Source organism: Cervus elaphus, chromosome 4, assembly GCF_910594005.1.
Source record: "Cervus elaphus chromosome 4, mCerEla1.1, whole genome shotgun sequence".
Classification (NCBI taxonomy): Eukaryota; Metazoa; Chordata; class Mammalia; order Artiodactyla; family Cervidae; genus Cervus; species Cervus elaphus.
This window is the reverse complement of record NC_057818.1, coordinates 4491327-4509029: the sequence shown is the minus strand read 5'-3', so window position 1 is coordinate 4509029 and position 17703 is coordinate 4491327. Positions and strand designations below refer to the sequence as shown.

At 52.3% G+C, this 17703-nt stretch overlaps 1 long non-coding RNA gene across 1 annotated transcript in view; it reads left to right on the top strand.

The window, feature by feature from the left end:
- Window positions 1–338: 338 nt before the first annotated feature.
- Window positions 339–17703, top strand: part of LOC122691506 — a 31729-nt gene continuing 14364 nt past the window's right edge. Inside the window, exons 1-2 of the long non-coding RNA XR_006340427.1 lie at window positions 339–452; window positions 16992–17257. This is a non-coding gene — a long non-coding RNA (uncharacterized LOC122691506). The remainder of the gene's footprint in view (window positions 453–16991; window positions 17258–17703) is intronic.

Here is a 17703-nt window from a genome sequence, read left to right as displayed (position 1 = left end):
CAATGAACAGCCGCAAGGAGGCAGCACTTCCTCATGCCCCCACTCCTGAACTGGGGCAAGCAGAGCCTCGTAAAAGGCATGTTCCGGATTATAAACTGGAGAGCAAGGTGCCAGAACACACACCCAGGGCCCTGAGCGTCGTTACATTTTGCCCCTTATTCTTCCTTCCGTAGACATAGCCCACACGCTGAGCGCTGTGCTGAGGCAGCTGTCCTGGACAGCTATCAGGAGCAGCTCTGAGGAAGAGGCTGAAGCGGAAGCCCCGCCGCCCGCGGACGCGGAGACTGTTTACAGCAGTTTCCATGTTGCCGGAAGTGGCGCGGTTTACTCCTTTTTATGGCTGACTTAGGGTCCGTTGTGTATACGTAGTACATCTCAGTATCCACTCGTCTGTGGACGGGCGTTCTGTTTGCTTCCATGTCTTTGCTGTTGTAAACAGTGCTTCAGTGAAGGTTGGTGCATGTGTCTTTTTGATGATGCTTTGCTTGGGCATAGACTTCAGAGTGGGACTGCAGGATTTCGTGCTAGCTCTGTTTGTCATTTTCAAAAGAACCTGAATGATGTTCTCCGAAGTGGCTGTTAGCAACATCCATTCCCAGCAGCAGCGTAGGAGGCTTTCCTTTTTTCCACACCTATTCCAGCATTTATTATTGGTAGATCTGGTTATGACTGGAATCTGGAATTAGATCATTATCGTTTTGATTTCCATTTCTCTAAGAACCAGGGAGGCTGAAGTTATTTTCAGGTACTTAAAAAAAAATTTTTTTTTAAGTGTGAGCTAAATTTGCCTCTTAAAATTGAGTTTTGAAAGTAGGCCCTGTTTGGATTTCTTTTTCTATTTCCTGCAGCTGGATTTTTCTTTCTGGTGGAGGTCATTTAAAAGCCACAGTTCAAAATAGAAAAAACAAACAAACAAAAAAATAAAAGCCACAGTTCAGTTCAGTCACTCAGCTGTGTCCGACTCTTTGTGACCCCCATGGACTGCAGCACACCAGGCCTCCCTGTCCATCACCAACTCCCGGAGTTTAGTCACACTCATGTCCGTCGAGTCGGTGATGCCATCCAACCATCCCATCCTATCGTCCCCTTCTCCTCCTGCCTTCAGTCTTTCCCAGCATCAGGGTCTTTTCCAATGAGTCAGTTCTTTGCATCAGGTGGCCAAAGTTAGAAGCCACAGGCCTTCTGTGAAAAGTGCCGGTCAGCTGCGGTTTTAAAGTTGTTGTTCCAGACAAGGGCCACAAGGCGGCAGCACTTCCTCTTGCCCCACTTGGCAAATGGGGGCCCCGAGTCTTGGCAGTGGTTGTGTTCCTGGGTTGTAAAGTAGAGAGACACCTAAGGCTTCAGGTGTCATTGCTTCTTGCCCCATCCTTCCCCCACCTCAGACATACCCCTACCCCCTCCACAGTGCTGCACTGAAGCAGCTGTCCCAAGTAGGTACGGTGGGGGACCCGGAGGAAGGAGGCTGAAGTGGGCACCCCAGCACCGGCGGAGGTGGGGGCAGGGTGACTGCTGAAAGCTCTTGTTGGCCACAGTGTCCACCGCTTTGAGTGCAGGGGGGTTGACTTAGCAATAGGAGGACCTGCCTGGGGGGAAGCTCTGGCCCCATCCGGGGGGACCCGGGACCCAGGATCCAAGGTGGGGCTCGTTTGCTGGCCCACCCTCCCCAGCTCCTACTGATGGGCGGAAGCCCAGGCTCGGGGGCCAGCCCTGCTCAGGCCCCAGGGATGTGGCAGCAGCCCGGGTCTCCAGTGCCAAGGGGAATAACGTAGGCCTCTGTTCTCATTTTCATCTTTTCATGTAACTTGTATACTGGAGTACAGTGCGTTTACGGTGTTGTTCATTAGGTGTACTGCGGGCTGATTCAGTTACACATACACACGTGTCTGCTCCTTTCTGGGCAGTGTTCTCATATAGCTTATGACAGTGTTGAGTAGAGTTCCTTGTTCTATCCAGTAGGTCCTTTTCAGTATTCTGTTTATCTATCCATCCTATCTAAAACGGTGTATGGTTTAATTCCAACATCCTAAATTATCTCTACTGCTGCTGCTAAGTCACTTCAGTCGTGTCCGACCCTGTGCGACCCCATAGATGGCAGCCCACCAGGCTCCCCCGTCCCTGGGATTCTCCAGGCAAGAACACTGGAGTGGGTTGCCATTTTCTTCTCCAGCGCATGAAAGTGAAAAGCGAAAGTGATGTCACTCAGTCGTGTCTGACTCTTAGTGACCTCATGGACTGCAGCCTACCAGGCTCCTCTGTCCATGGGATTTTCCAGGCAAGAGTATTGGAGTGGGGTGCCATTGCCTTGTCCGTGAATTATCTCTACCTCCCTCCAAAATGCCCCTTCTTTCACTTTGGTAGCTCTTAAAAAAGTTTTCTAAATCTGTGAGACTGCTTCTGTTGATAAATTAGTTCATGTGTATCCACTTGTACACTCCCCCTGTAAGTGATAGCAAATGCTGTTTGTCTTTCTCTCTCTGAATTACTGTGATCATGTCCGGTCCATCCATGTTGCTGCAGATGGCATGGTTTTAGTCTTTTTTATGGCTGAGTACATAGTTCATTGAATATATGTAGCACATTTTCAGTCCACTAACCTAGACAACATATTAAAAACAGAGACAGTACTTTGACAACAAACGTCCATCTAGTCAAAGCCATGGTTTTTCCAGTGGTCATGTATGGGTGTGAGAGTTGGACTATAAAGAAAGTTGAGTGCTGAAGAATTGATGCTTTTGAACTGTGGTGTTGGAGAAGACTCTTGAGAGTCCCTTGGACTGCAAGGAGATCGAACCAGTTCATCCTAAAGGAGATCAGTCCTGGGTGTTCATTGGAAGGACTGACGCTGAAGCTGAAACTCCAATACTCTGGCCACCTGATGTGAAGAGCTGACTCATTGGAAAAGACCCTGATGCTTGGAAAGACTGAAGGTGGAAGGAGATGGGGACGACAGAAGATGAGATGGTTGGATGGCATCACTGACTCAATGGACATGGGTTTGGGTAAACTCTGGGAGTTGGTGATGGCCAGGGAGGCCGGGCGTGGTGCGGTCCATGGGGCCAGAAGAGCGGGACACGACTGACCTGCGGATGGATGTGTTTGTTCTTTCCATGCTTGGCTATTACTCACAGGGCCACGGTGGACTGCATGTGTCTCTTTGAAGATGATTTTGTCCAGATATGGGCCCCAGAGTGGGAATGCAGTATCTTAAGCTAGCTGTTTTGTCATTTTGAAAGGAACCTGCATCGGTCAGTTAGTTCACTCACTCAGTTGTGTCCGACTCTTTGTGACCCCATGAACCGCAGCACGCCAGGCCTCCCTGTCCCTCACCAACTCCCAGAGTTTACTCAAACCCATGTCCATCGAGTCAGTGATGCCATCCAGCCATCTCATCCTCTGTCATCCCCTTCTCCTCCTGCCTTCAATCTTTTCCAGCATCAGGGTCTTTTCAAATGAGTCAACTCTTCACATCAGATGACCAAAGTATTAGAGTTTCAGCGTCAGTCCTTCCAATGAATATTCAGGACTGATTTCCTTTAGGATGGACTGGTTGGATCTCCTTGCAGTCCAAGGGACTCTCAAGAGTCTTCTCCAACACCACAGTTCAGAAACATCAATTCTTTGGCGCTCGGCTTTCTTTATAGTCCAACTCTCACATCCATACATGACCAGTGGAAAAACCATAGCTTTGACTAGACAAGACCTTTGTTGGCAAATTAATGTCTCTTCTTTTTAATATGCTGTCTAGGTTGGTCATAACTTTTCTTCCAAGGAGCAAGTGTCTTTTAATTTCATGGCTGCAGTCACCATCTGCAGTGATTTTGGAGCCCAAGAAAATAAAGTCGTCACTGTTTCCACTGTTTCCCCGTCTATTTGCCATGAAGTGATGGGACCAGATGCCATGATCTTAGTTTTCTGAATATTGAGCTTTAAGCCAACTTTTTCACTCTCCTCTTTCACTTTCATCAAGAGGCTCTTTAGTTCCTCACTTTCTGCCACAAGGGTGGTGTCATCTGCATATCTGACATTATTGATATTTCTCTGAGCAATCTTGATTCCAGCTTGTGCTTCCTCCAGCCCAGCGTTTCTTATGATGTACTCTGCATATAAGTTAAATAAGCAGGATGGCAATATACAGCCTTGACGTACTCCTTTCCCTATTTGGAACCAGTCTGTTGTTCCGTGTCCAGTTCTAACTGTTGCTTCCTGACCTGCATACATATTTCTCAAGAGGCAGGTCAGGTGGTCTGGTATTCCCATCTCTTTCAGAATTATCCAGAGTTTGTTGTGGTCCACACAGCCAAAGGCTTTGGCATAGTCAGTAAAGCAGAAGTAGATATTTTTCTGGAACTCTCTTGCTTTTTTAATGATCCAGCAGATGTTGGCAATTTGATCTCTGGTTCTTCTGCCTTTTCTAAATCCAGCTTGAACATCTGGAAGTTCAGAGTTCACGTACTGTTGAAGCCTGACTTGGAGAATTTTGAGCATTACTTTTGCTAGCATGTGAGATGAGTGCAATTGTGCGGTAGTTGGAGCATTCTTTGGTATTGCCTTTCTTTGGGATTGGAATGAAAACTGACCTTTTCCAGTCCTGTGGCCACTGCTGAGTTTTCCAAATTTGCTGGCATATTGAGTGCAGCACTTTCACAGCATCATCTTTGAAGATTTGAAATAGCTCAACTGGAATTCCATCACCTCCACTAGGGGTGCTCTCCATAGAGGCTGTTAGCAATAAATCGTGTTCATAAGCACCAGTTTTAAAGTTGTTGTTTTAGTTAATGGCCATAAGGCAGCGGCACTTCCTCATGTCCCAGTCGGTGAACTGGGGCAACCTGAGCCTTCGCAATGGTCCTGTTCCCTGGTTGAAGAGTATAAAGTGCCAGAAGAGACGCCCATTGCCTTCTTGTCATTCCTTCTTGTCCCTTACTCTTCAGCCCTCAGACGGATCCCACCCACCTCCAGAGTGCTATGCAGAGACAGCTCTGCCTGTTAGTGTCAGGAGTGACTCTAAGGAAGGAGGCTGGAAGCGGGAACCCCACCCCCAGCAGAGGTGAAAATAGGGTGACTAATGGGAGCTCTTCCAGTCCAGGGCCACCACCAGTTACTGGGTGCAGCAGACGCACTGCCGTCCCCGGAGGGCCTGAGCGGGTGTGGAGCCTGTGGTCCCATCTGGAGGGGACTGGCACCTCGGATCCGGGGGCTCCTCTGCTGGCACGTCGTCTCCAACTCCCGCACCCGATTAGAGTCCCACTTTGGGAGGCAAGCCCGCTCAGGCCCCATGGACGGGGCCAAAGTGCGAGGGAAAACGAGGCATCTGTGTTATCGTTCATGTGATTTTCATTTTCTGATAGAGTTGTTTTACCATGTTGTATTTATTTGAGGGGCGCAGCAAGTTAATTCTATTATACATATACATGTATCTGGTTTTATTGGATTCTGATCTTATCTAGCTTATGACAGAGTTGAACAGAGCTCCTTGTTCTATCCCGTACATCCTTATTCATAGGCTTCCTTCTGTCTGTCAAATCTGGAAGTGTGTATGGCTCAATCCCAGTGTCCTAAACTATCTCTGCCCACCCCATGCTCTCCCTTTCCCTTGGGTAACTCTGAGTTTGTTGTCTGCGAGTCTGTGTCTGTCTGGTAAATTACTTCATGTGTATCCATTTTTAGATTCCACCTCTAAGTGGTCTCATATGCGATTTGCATTTCTCTGTCCTACTTAGTGTGATCACCTTCAGGTCCATCAGTGTTGCTGCAATTCGCATGCTTTCCTTCTCTCTGTATGACTGATAGTCCCTGGAATATGCATCGCACATTGTATGAATCCATCCCTCTGGGGAAGGTCACTGTGGATGTCCAAGCCTTGGCTGTCTAAGCAGTGTGGTGTTGAACTCTCCGCTGCATGTGTTTTTTGGAAGGATGGTTTACCCGGATATAGGACCTGGAGTGGGGTTGCAGGATCTGACGCCAGCTCTGCTTTTGTTTTGTGAGGGACCTGCATGTGGTTCTCCATAGTGACTTTTTAGAGGTTTCCATTCCCAGCAGCAGTGTAGGAGGGTCCCCTTTTCTCCATGGGGGTCTCCATTTATTGTCGTAGATTCGCTGATGACTGGCGCCGGTGACCCTGGTTGTAGTTTTGGTTTGCATTTTTCCAGTATATCACCCGTGTGCTGCATCGTGGCCCCTTCTGCATGCATTTCCCTTAGTTTCCTAGGTCGTGTGTGAACAAGTGTGGACTGTCCCGATAACCCTGAGGTAAATCTGTCCAGCTGTATCGTTGCATTTGCCCTGAGTAGGGGTTAGTCCACTTACGGGCAAACAGTGAGATGAGGGTTGAAATGGGATTCAAGAGAAGGCATCCTTGAGGTCAAGCACAGTGAACCACTTGGCATCTCCAGGAATCTGGACTGATACACTGTAAGGATTGGCCATAGGGGGTGTATCAGGTCACTGCCTCATTCACTGCTCTGAGGTTTTGTACCGTTCGATATTCCCCATTTGGCCGAACAACAGGAAGAACAGGAGATTACAAGGAGACTGACAGGGTACTAAGAGGCCATGTTTTAAAAATTTATGAGAGGTTGTAAACCTTATTTTGCTTCCAACTTTATGCAGTCCTGTCTTTTGTTACGATAAGCAACTTCTGGCTTAAGGCTAATTTTTACAGGTTGGACACTTATAGCTTCCCCAGGAATTCCTTTGCCCCAAACTGCAGGGTTTACTGCGTGTAGAATATGGCTGGGAACAGGTCCTTGTTCTTCCAACTGATTTGTCAGGAAAGTGGCTGCTCGGGGCCTAACTGTACTATGGCTCCAAGGGAGACGGGAAGGTGTCTCCCCAGTAATGGGGCAGGACACCCCTGTTAGGAAAAACGTCGCGGGAGGAAAAAAGCCGCCTCTAAGGACCGGTGGTAAAGGCCTTTATTAAGCGTCGCTCTCGGGCAGAACTCCCGGGGGCGGGTGAGTGAGGAGACAAAGGGAGTCTGCAAGGTATGAGGGGTGGGGAGGGGTTTTATAGTCCGGGCCAGCGTCCAGGCCAGGTCTTTTCATATAAGGAAGAAAGCGTGGGCTACAGCGGTGGTCAGCGTCCGAGGGCTCTATGTTGGTACCTGATTGGACCAGGCTGCAGGGGGCCAGCCCCTGGAAGTTTAGCCAGCCTCCGGAATTTGCCTTGCAGCACTTTCCCGGGGCATGCCCCAACCTTTCATCCTGGCCTTTTTGTTATAGGACAAGGGGCGCCGGTTCTCTCTGGCTATTTCCTGCTGAACGGGGGCGACGAGGGGTAGGGGCCAGCCGGGACAAAAGGTCAGCTTATGCAGGATTGTGAAGTGGGTCTATGTCTTTTTGATTGAGTCGAGTATAAGCTGTTAGGAGCATGGCCCGTCCGGTCGCAGCCTGCGCTATTTCTTGGACCCAGCGAAGAATAAGTTGGACGAGGCAGGGGCCTGTGGTGAGGCCCAGAACCAGCAGGAGTATAGGGCCTAGAAAGGGCAAGAGGTATGGGAGTAAACCATTGAGTCCGGTCCAGAGGGGGCTTTCTTGGAGCTGTCTGCGCCTTTGTTCCAGGCCTGACGGTTGGGGCCGATGGGGGATGTGGAGATGCCAGTCAATGTCCAGGGCCGTAGCCACCTGCTGGGAGATCTGTGAGAGTATATTTCTTTTTTTTAAAGAGAGGAGTAGGGCAGGAGGGGATGACCAGAAAGGAGTGGGTAAATAGGCAGGAATCTAATTGACAGGGTGGTGGTTGGGTTTGGGGACATGAGGGTTGGCCGTCAATGCCCATAACCAAAACCTGGCAAGGACGTAAAGTGTCCCCGACAGAGGGAAGGACCGAATAGGTAGCCCCCGCATTAACCAGACTTACCCGTTACCTGGAGCGTTACCCTGGGCTTGGCTTGGGTTATCGGGGTTTCCGAGTCTGGGCGATGTCAGCCATCGTCGAAGCTCAGCAGCTCGAAGGCCGGAGGAGGGCAGGAGGTCTCCCTGGGGCACTCTGGTCCCCGGCCCCTAGAGGTCGGGGCCCGAGAGGCCCGGGGACAGTCACTAGCCCAGTGTCCTCGCTGTTTGCACAACGGGCACGGCTTGGAAGGAGGCCGCGGATTGGAGCACATCTTGGCCCAGTGTCCTTCTTGGCCGCACTTGAAGCAGGCCCCCGGAGGGGGGTTTTGGGACCCCGAGCCCGCCGCCAGCCACAGGGCCGCTACTAAGGCCTGGGTTTGTTGGTTTAGGAGGCTTGCCTGAAATTCGGCCTCTTGCTTGAGCCTTGCCTTTTGGCTGGCCTCAGCAGTTTCTTCACGGGCATTGTAAACCTTAAAGGCCATTTTTACCAGGTCTCGAATAGGGGTCTGAGGGCCGTCCTCGGCCTTGGCCAGCTTTTTTCGGATGTCAGGTGCGGATTGGGAGATAAAACGATTGGCCAAGGTAGCTGCCCCCATGGGGGACTCAGGGGACAGTCTGGTGTATTGAACAAGGGCCTCAGTCAGCCGATTAAGAAACATGGCTGGGTTTTTGTCGGGCCCCTGAGTCACCTCATCTAGTTTGAGGAGGTTTACTACTTTATGAGAGGAAGTTTCCATCCCATCGAGGATACACTCTATCATATAGCGTACCCGCAGCTGGCCGCCACCCCCTTCCTGGTAGTTCCAATCAGGGTCGGTGTCAGGAACTGCCTGAGCTCCCGGGGGGCGCTCGGGGGCAGGGTTGGCACAGTGCCGCTGGTCGGCCTGAGCCCTGGCTGCCGTCCAAATGGCCTGCCTCTCTTCGGGGGTGGTGGTAGACCCCAGGATGACATATATGTCCTGCCATGTTAAGGCGTAGGCGTGGGTCAGACCAATAAACTGCTTAATGTACTGAGTGGGGTTGGAGGAAAAGGATCCCAGCTTGGCCTCAATCTGTGCTGTCCTGGAGAGAGAAGGGGACGTGGACCTGGGCCAGGCCGTCGGCTCCGGCCACTTGTCGCAGAGGGAGTAGCGGGGCTGGGGGAGGGGGCGGGGAGGCCCCTGGAGGGTTGCTATGGGAGCGAGTGTGGGAGCTAACCAGAGAAGGGGAGGGAGTGACGGGGGGAAGGGGAGGATACAAGACAGGGTTAAGGGCCGGAGGATCTGGGGCCGGCGGTGAAGCCTCAGGGGCGGGAACAGGAGCAAAAGAGGCCGGAGTGGGGTTAGAGGGGGAGGGGTTAGGAGGTGCCGGAGAGGAGGGGGAGGGGTTAGGAGGGGCGGAGAGGAGGGGGAGGGGCGAGAGCGCAGCGCCCGAAAGGCCTGAACATAGGGGACCTCAGGCCATTTTCCCGTTCTCCGGCAGTAATTATCTAAATCACGGAGGACGTCAAAGTCTAGTGTCCCTGTGGCTGGCCATTGTGAGCCATTATCTAGGGAATACTGAGGCCAGGCCTGTGAACACAGAAAAGTGAGCTGCTGGGGGCGGATATCTCTCTTTAGCCTTAGAGTCTGCAGGTTAGCCAGCAGGCACTCTAAGGGGGTGGAGTATTAGGGATCGGGTTTGGAGGCTGTCGATCCCATGACGACCACGGGGCGTGGAGGCAACCCCCACTGTCCGAACGTCTTCGGACGAGTCAAGGGGAGCCGGAGGTCCGTGTAGTCGCGGGGAATGTCTTCCTCATGACCGCAGGGACCGGAAAGGCCGAAGCCAGAGGTCTACTCAGCCGCTGGGGACGTCTCCCCACCAGCTGGTGACCGGAAAGGCCGAAGCCGGAGGCCAAAGCTGGAGGTCTACTCAGCTGCTGGGGACGTCTCTCCACCAGCTGGTGACCGGGAGGGCCCAGTAAGTGCGCACTCGTTACGGGGCCCTAGGAGGTGATCGTCAGGGAATGCAGGCCCCAAAGCCGAAGGGACTTACTCCATATCCTGCCGTCCGGGGGGTTGGTCAGCCGCCTGGGTCCGAGGCTTCCACGGCGGTGGAGCTCGAGGGGGCCTCAACGGCGAGTGCCGGGGGCCCTCACCTCGGGCCTCACGTTGGGGTGCCAGATGTTAGGAAAAACGCCGCCTCTAAGGACCGGTGGTAAAGGCCTTTATTAAGCGTCGCTCTCGGGCAGAACCCCCGGGGGCGGGTGAGTGAGGAGACAAAGGGAGTCTGCAAGGTATGAGGGGTGGGGAGGGGTTTTATAGTCCGGGCCAGCGTCCAGGCCAGGTCTTTTCACATAAGGAAGAAAGCGCGGGCTACAGCGGTGGTCAGTGTCCGAGGGCTCTATGTTGGTACCTGATTGGACCAGGCTGCAGGGGGCCAGCCCCTGGAAGTTTAGCCAGCCTCCAGAATTTGCCTTGCAGCACTTTCCCGGGGCATACCCCGACCTTTCAACCCCGACACAACCAGAAAGGCACATGAGGTCAAACACTGTTCAGACTGAGTGGGTGAGTGAAAGTCACTCAGTCGTGTCTGACTTTTTGTGACCCCATGGACTATACAGTCCATGGAATTCTCCAGGCCAGAATACTGGAGTGGGTAGCCTTTCCCTTCTCCAGGGGATCGTCCCAACCCAGGGATCGAACCCAGGTCTCCCATGAGACCTGGGTTCGATCCCTGGGTTGGGAAGATGGAGAAGGAAATGGCAATCCACTCCACTCTAGTACTCATGCTTGGAAAATTCCGTGGACGGAGGACACTCGTTCAAACTGAGAGGCCGAGTAAAGAGACGGGTGTGAGGCTTTCAGTGGACCTCACTCATGGTACAGCTTTTGGAGGAAAGCGGCCCAACGTGAGAGGTCAGGACAGAGGAAGTGAGTCCCCTATCAACTGGAAAACTGATTTTCTTACCAGGCACATCAGGCACCACCCGGGGCTCCCCGCTGGAGACAGACACCTGCTGTGGGTGAGCCGCCGGAAGCCCTGGGCCACATCAGGTGTCGGTGTGGCCCTCTCAGGAACAAGACCCCTGCGCCCCTTCAGGACGGGGACAGCACCATTTGGAACAACCTTTCCGTCTGCAGGCCGGCAGGGGCTGAGGGGCTCCTTCAGGCACTTCAGGGCCTACGGGCCGGGTGACTTGCATTTGAAGCATTTCCCTGGCTGGTCTTACCTCCTGACAGATGGTGAAACTTCCTTGCCCCTTTGGGTTGTCCTGAGGTCACAAGGCATGGCTGACAGCTATGACCATCAGTTTCACTTGACCCCTGGCCTCTATGTTTTCACGTTGGGTTCTCTCTTCCTCCTCAGCTTATTCTCAATTATTAATACCCCAACCGACATCTCTAAGAGTTGGGGCATCGGGGTTTGTGGGCCTCATTTAACTTCTGGAGACTGTGCCTAAAATGAGAAGCAGACTGGCTGATGAGGTGTTGTCCCAGCTGTATTGAGTCTCAGGAGTAGATGCATCAGTATTTGTGAATATTCTAAAAGCCTGCACAAGGCATCCCTGAAAGAGGGCTGAATTTTTTTTTTCATCTTGGATCATTGCTTTAACCTTTTCATATTAACTGGCTTCTGACACACTTTCCCGCTCCTTCTATACACACTGAGTTGTGAGCTTCCTGGCTTCTGTTCCCCCCTGAGAGCTGCAATTCCAGTGGGGCGCCTGACTGGGACTCCGTCTCCACTCATAACAAAATGCCCAGGTTGGTCCCTTGCCAGGAGCCAGCATACAAGATCCCACCCATGACAAGGTCGTGAAGAGGAGACCTGACAAGCAAGGCAGATCAGGACTTCAGGGATTTCGAAAAGCTGCCCCGGCGCTCACCTTAAAGATGATCTCTGTCTTTCTGATGCTTGCTATATTAGACTACTCCCTAATTTCTGTGACACAGGTAGATGGCCTTCCGATCTCTCTCCAAACAGAATCAACTTAGAACTTTAATCAATATGTCCCCTGGACAGTGGTATCCTATAAGATTATCCAGGATGAAAGGAGTGTTTCAATTTAGACTCCTTTGCTGGCATTCTAGCCTGCTTGGCAAATGCGTACTAATGCACATGACTGCTCACAACACCTTAATCATAAACAGCATAAAGAACCTGATCACACAAAAGGCCCTAATAGGCACAGAGCCTTCAGGGGTGAGGAAGCCCTATTAGAGAACACAAAAATATTATTCTAAAAGTGGTTATTGGCTCAATGCTTGCTTTCTGTGTTTTTGCTCTTAATGTGCTGAGGTTGTGCAGTGGAAACTATTGTTAATATAGTTAAAGATTTAGAAAAATAAGAGTTTAGCCCTAGTGTGGAAACAATAAGATAATTGTTAATTTTAACCAGGAATTCTAAACAGGGGCTGCCTCACTGGAGCTGCAGAGTCTTTGTGTGGTAAACCTTTTAGATAAATTTAACTGATAACTTCTGCAAAAGGACTGACCTTTGTGTTAACAGGATTGTATTTCTACTATGTTGCAACCTGCTGTACCATGAGACTGCAACTTTTCTGTTTTCTGTTAAGCTCAAGGCAAAATGGAACAATAAAGCATAGATTATGGAAAACAGCTTTGCATTCACCTAGGTCATAAAATGGCAATAGGCCCCAAGGCCAGAAGATAATGTAGAAAAATCTACTATGGAAAAAGACTCTCATAAACAAAGAAGTATGCAGAAAACATCCTGGTTTCGTGAAGGACAAGCTGATGTAATGTTAAACTAACTCTGTGTGCTTATCTTCCCCTTAGAAATGTACTAACTTAGGGTGTAAGAGCTACAGTGAAAAATAAAGCACCGCCAGACCTTGCTGCACACCCCAGTCTGATCTCTTTCTCTCTCTCTCTCTCTCACCAGCGCCGTTCATCCTGAGGGTACCCCTGGATCCTGCTGAGGCTGGACCCCAGCAGTCCCTGGCAAGCTGGTCAGCATATGCCCTGGACTGCTGCCCAGGGTCTCTGTTTTTCCTCAGGACCACAGCAAGTGGAGTGGACTGTTAGGACATCCTTCCAAGTTCAGTCATAGGCCAGAGTTAGAGCCGGAAACCCTTCAGCAAACTTACTAGAGTCCTCAGAGAACCGGCCCAGTCTCTGCATTGGGCTAAATCAGTTCAGGAGAAGGGCACATGTACTCTGATTGCCTCTTTGCTATTTACCACTTCCCTAAGAGAGCATGGGCTTCTCTGGTGGCTCAGACGGTAAAGAATCCACCTGCAATGCGGGAGACCCGGGTTCGATCCCTGGGTGGGGAAGATCCCCTGGAGGAGGGCATGGCAACCCACTCCAGCATTCTGGCCTAGAGAATTCAATGGACAGAGAAGCCTGGCAGGCTACACATGGGGTCGCAAGGAGTCGGACATGACTAAGTGACCAACACTTTCACTTTATCTTTAAGAGAGCATATTGCCCTGATCCTGGGTGATAGGAAGTTCCACTACAAGTTACCCAGAGGACTAGTCTCTCCCCTCTGGGGTCACGGAGGGCATAAAGGGATGCAGGGAGCTGGAGTTTGGGACCCACCAGAAGGATCTGGGGAAGTAGGTGGCTCTGGAGAAGCAGGGGAGACTTGGTTTCCCCCACCCCTGAGAGCTGGGGAAGGTTAGAAGGAGATCATTCCCCAGGCTTTTGATTATAGCAACCTTGTAGAGCAGGGTTTTGGTAAAGAACTACAAATGCCTGAACATAGGGAACCTCAGTCCATTCTCCCATCTTGGGACAGTAAAATCCAGCTGCAAGATGGTATTAGAATTGAGAGAAAGTGAAAGTGTTAGTCACTCAGTTGTGTCCAGCTCTTTGCGACCCCATGGACTATAGCCTGCCAGGCTCCTCTGTCCATGGAATTCTCCAGGCCAGAATACTGGAGTGGGTTGCCATTTCCTCCTCCAGGGGATCTTGACCCAGGGATTGAACCTGCGTCTCCTGCATTGGCAGGTGGATTCTTTACCACTGAGCCACCTGGGAAGCCTAAAACAGAGAGATGAATGATGAAAACTTACAGACGCAGAGAGGACGTCTTTAGGGTGAGGGGAAGGCAGTGTGGGGTGAGGACCCAGGGGGGCATAGAGGGAGGAGGGACAGGAGGAGTGAGACGGAGGCAGAGGCAGGAAAACAGGTCGGAGGACAGGAACGGCCAGACCCAGCCACAACATGGGAGGAGGCTTGCACGTCTTTCAGAAGCTGCCGTCGGGGAGAGCCCACTGGACTGGGGTCTGCGCGGTGTCAGTGAACCCCCCACCTCTGCGTCGCCTGGCAGGGGAGCCACGCCGGCCAGAGTGGGCAGGGCTCACAGGCTCAGAGAGTGATGCTGTGGCTGCCCGATGCCCACTCTCTGGAGGAGAGGATGGAGGAGAGGGAGAGGGGCAGAGGGGAGGGCAGAGTGTCTCCTGAAGGAGACTCCCGCGGGCCCGGGGCCAGGAAGGCCGCCTCACCAAACGTGGCGATGAGGAACAATGTGTCCAGGCGGCCACTCGTCACCTGCGGGGAGGCTGTGCCCGGGGCCCCAGAGGTGCCCGATGCCCTCCCTGGAAGGGGACAGGTGCCCCACGATGGGCGTCGCCAAGGCTGACTCCAGCCAGGGCTCTTGGCCTTCCCGTCACGGGACACTGACAGAGGCCGGCAGGAAGTTCGGGTGGGGCTTTACCGGGGCCTACTGCGGTGGGAAGGCTGAGGCCATGGAACAGGCCCCCGGCCTGCTCTCCCAGGGGGCCGCTGGTCCCGTGTGGGGGGAGCCAGGGGGCGGCTTAGGGGGTCGCCTGCCTCTGGGGGACACGCACTGTACTTGTCTGCTCTTGACACCCTGTTTTTGATCTCAGCTCTCCAGAGTGTCAGGGTTTGGGGGTCTTTTTTGGTATCTTTTTGTCCAGAATTTGCCCATTGCCCCCTGCACAGTTATTTTTAGCCCCTTATGGTTTCCTTGTGTTTCGTTCCTCAAGGAGACCTCTGTCCGGGTGCCAGCCTGTCTCACTGTTATTACCACCACGAACCGGTCTGGGGGTAGCTGCTGTTGTCATTTGACCTCTGTGCACCCTTGACCTCCTGAGGCCACAGGGGGGCCATGCTGACACCCTCACCAGCTTGACCCCCTTGAGGTCAGGTTTTCCTATCCACTCCTCTGGGTGGTCCGCTCCCCCGATGACAAGTCTTTGTCTCCGCAGGGCACCCGTCAGCGGCCTCTTCCTTCCCCAGGCCTGGCCATCCTGGACCCACTCTTCAGGCTGCCTTGTACCCAGAAGCCAGGCCCGCCCCGAGGCTGGTCCTCAGCACAGTGGAAGCCAGGCTTGTGCTAACATTGCCCAGTCTGTTGTCCTGAGCAAGATGACCTGAAGCCACTGCCCCCCAGGCCTCCAGCTGTCCCCATGCCAGGACGCCCCCGAATCGCAGGGTTCCCCGCTCAGCCCTGCTCTCCCTCCACTGCCCCATGCGCTGCCCCGCCTTTTGTCTCTCTCAGTAACCTCAGCAACCCGCGGAGCACAGGAGGCCTCCCCCGCTGAGCCCCAGCTGCAGACGAGAGGTGCCGGTGTCGGCCCAGACAACCTGCACTCACTGCTCAAAGCGGTTTTCGGGGTGTGGAATCCCCAGTTTTGAGGCAGGCACAGGCAATCCTCAGGGGTTTTGTTAGGCTGGAGGCAGGAAGAATGGGGCAAATGCCGGAAGACACTAGACCAGATCCAGGGAAGCGGAAGGAAGTGACCCTGGATCCTGGCAAGATGATGTCTCAACTGCCAGCCACCAGTGACAGAGGGAAGCTCGGTTCCTCTGAAGTTCAGAAAGCAATCCAGGCGGGAGCTGTGAACGGGCAGAACTCCATCCAAGGCTTCTAAGTAGGGGTTTCAACTTCTGGGCAGCTCTGCCCAAATTCACCTCCCTGTTAGCATGAGGCTCATTTACTTTTTAAAAAGCAGATGATGCTACTCCTTATTTAAAGCCCCGCTGTGGCTTCTCACAAAAAAGCAAGAGGATTGCTTTCAGAACTTCAGAGGGACCGAGCTTCCCTCTGTCTGTCACTGGTGGCTGGTTCCAGAAAAACATCTATTTCTGCTTTATTGATTATGCCAAAGCCTTTGACTGTGTGGATCACAATAAACTGTGGAAAATTCTGAAAGAGATGGGAATACCAGACCACCAGACCTGCCTCTTGAGAAACCTGTATGCAGGTCAGGAAGCAACAGTTAGAACTGGACATGGAACAACAGACTGGTTCCAAATAGGAAAAGGAGTACGTCAAGGCTGTATATGGTCACCCTGCTTATTTAACTTATATGCAGAGTACATCATGAGAAACGCTGGGCTGGAGGAAGCACAAGCTGGAATCAAGATTGCCCAGAGGAATATCAATAATGTCAGATATGCAGATGACACCACCCTTGTGGCAGAAAGTGAAGAGGAACTAAAAAGCTTCTTGATGAAAGTGAAAGAGGAGAGTGAAAAAGTTGGTTTAAAGCTCAACATTCAGAAAACTAAGATCATGGCATCTGGTCCCATCACTTCATGGCAAATAGATGGGGAAACAGTGGAAACAATGGTTGACTTTATTTCTCTGGGCTCCAAAATCACTGCAGATGGTGATTGCAGCCATGAAATTAAAAGACGCTTACTCCTTGGAAGGAAAGTTATGACCAACCTAGATAGCATATTAAAAAGCAGAGACATTACTTTGCCAACAAAGGTCCGTCTGGTCAAGGCTATGATTTTTCCAGTGGTCATGTCAGGATGTGGGAGTTGGACTGTGAAGAAGGCTGAGCACCGAAGAATTGATGCTTTTGAACTGTGATGTTGGAGAAGACTCTTGAGAGTCCCTTGGACAGCAAGGAGATTCAACCAGTCCATCCTGAAAGAGATCAGTCCTGGGTGTTCATTGGAAGGACTGATGTTGAAGCTGAAACTCTAATACTTTGGCCACCTGATGCGAAGAGATGACTCATTGGAGAAGACCCTGATGCTGGGAAAGATTGAGGGCAGGAGAAGAGGATGACAGGGGATGAGATGGTTGGATGGCATCACCAACTTGATGGACATGGGTTTGGGTGGACTCCTGGAGTTGGTGATGGACAGGGAGGCCTGGCGTACTGTGGTTCATGGGGTTGCAAAGAGTCGGACACGACTGAGCGACTGAACTGAACTGTGGCTTCTCATATTTTCTCATAGGAACAGGCCTGCTGGTACCGGCACTTCCAGCCTCACGGAGCCTGTCCTCTGCTCCGAGTGTCTGCTCCCAGATATTCCACCAACATGTAAAGACTCCAAGGGCAGAAGGCCCTGTCACAGCGTCCTCTTGTTCTCCATCGTGTCCGGGCAGCGCCTTCGCTCCCTTGGTGCTCACGTCTTTTTGGCATGAATGAATGTCTCCACGTCCACTGCCACGATTCATGTCAAGAGCCACAGTCCCGACGTCTCCTGGCCTTTACGCTCCCGTAAGTTCTCCTGTGCCCATCTCTGGGTTCTTTCACGAGTCTAACCTTTGGAGGTGTGCCTTGGCTTGTGTGTTGCATTTTAACATCCTGACTGCCCTTTTAAAACTGGGAGAGGGTGGGCTCTCCTTTAGTCAAACGTGTCGCACATGGCACGATTCAGTGAGTGTCCGGGGCAGAGGGTGGCCGCTCTTTGGAGCAGGAGGAGGGCGGACCTGCGGAGAAGATGGTCACCAGCACCCAGCCGAGAGCTGGGACACAGGGCGCAGGGGCCCAGCCGTGTTCCCCTGACCGCGCTCAGCACCACGAGCTTCCTTCTCCAAGACACCAGAGCTCGGGCCCGATGGAGTCGGAAGACGGTCACGTGGAGACCAGGTCCCGAGAGTCCACTGTCCCTCGGCCAGCGGGACCTGGCTTCAGATAAGGGGTTGAGCCAGACACGGCCCAGG